Source organism: Nanorana parkeri, unplaced genomic scaffold (genome assembly GCF_000935625.1).
Source record: "Nanorana parkeri isolate BGI_ZX_2015 unplaced genomic scaffold, ASM93562v1 scaffold339, whole genome shotgun sequence".
Classification (NCBI taxonomy): domain Eukaryota; kingdom Metazoa; phylum Chordata; class Amphibia; order Anura; family Dicroglossidae; genus Nanorana; species Nanorana parkeri.
Window position 1 is genome coordinate 575,141 of NW_017306607.1, and position 1,417 is coordinate 576,557.

The window sequence follows — 1,417 nt, forward strand, 5'->3', positions numbered from 1 at the left end:
TGGCTTTAACTGCATGTGCTGCGTAGACTTTGTCGGATAACCTTTCCTCCGACAATCTCATATTTAATTATTTTAATTTCCTCATTTTTATTTTTCGGATGGGGTGGGAGGGGCAAGTTCTTGTTCTGTATCTCTCCTACTTTTTTTTTTTTGTGGATTGAAAAGCCATATTCTTGTCGGTCTTCATCACATCATTTAAGTATTACCAAACCTAAAAGTGCACTAAAGGACCCATCTGATGGCACGAGCATCGTGTATTTAAAAAGAAGAAAAAAAATTGCTAAAAAAAAGAGGGAATAAAAAAAAAAAAAAAAACTTGTGTTGAAAAAATGGAGAGAAAAAAAAAAGTTCTGATAATAAAATTCTGTTTCACTGCTGATCTTGTTCCTGGGCCGTTGGCGTTCTTACCTTTTTTCCTTGATGCTTTTTGTTAAGAAACATTTGGCGGTATTATAGCAATTTTTTGTTTTGTTTTTGTTTCACTCGCTGGTAGCAATCGTAACACGTAAAGGCTGTTTTATAAATGTGTATATTTTTGGAGGAAGGTTGATTTTAGTTTTATATAAAAGGAGTTTTGCAAACAGTGCTAAGAAAACAAGACCTTGACGGCAGCAAAAGTGCTACGCGGAGTGTTTCCCGTACTTTTCTAAAGTTCTATTTTAGAAGCGCACTCTGGAAATAGACCCCCGGTGGTGAAACCTGTAAATAAGTCTTTTGCTTTTTGATTTCTAGATGCCGCTATGATTTGTCCTAAGTTAAATTGCATGTTTAGTCTGGCTTCAAGCAGATCCTTTTTTTTCTTTTCTCTTTTTTCTCCTTTTTTTATCTCAGGGTGCCCAGTATTCAATTTTTTTGCATTTAGTTGTGCACAAGCTGTTTAGAAAAACACGTTAAACCAGGTCAGGTTAGTATTGATAGACTTGTAACAAAACAAAAAAAGTAACACATAAAAAGAAAAATGAATTGCTTCTTTGTTGTAATATGTTAGTTTCCCCCTAAAATGCCTTTTTTGAAGCAAATGCAGTTTTTGGACCTTTTTTTTTGTGTGTGGCTTTTACGCTAACTTTTGAGAGGGACTTTTTCAGCAGTTCTAAACATTGTTCCCCGTGTTAAAATTTGGAACAGCAATGTTTCAAACCAAGAGCGGCGATATCGTCTTTAAGCCCTCAATAACACTGTAAACGGCCGGCACGTACAGCTCTGTGCTGCGCGCACGGCCGTATTGGGCAGCTCCCGGGAAGGACAGGTGCTGCGTGTGATTAGTACGCAGCCCCCGTCCTTCTCTATGGGACTACGCGGCCGTACACCTCCCTACGCTCACCTCAAGTGCAGGTCCGTGCGGGTGCGCGTTTCCTCGCTCGGATGCAGACAGGATCCATCCTGTCAGAGTACGTGCACCAGGGCTGGTGAGCGTAGG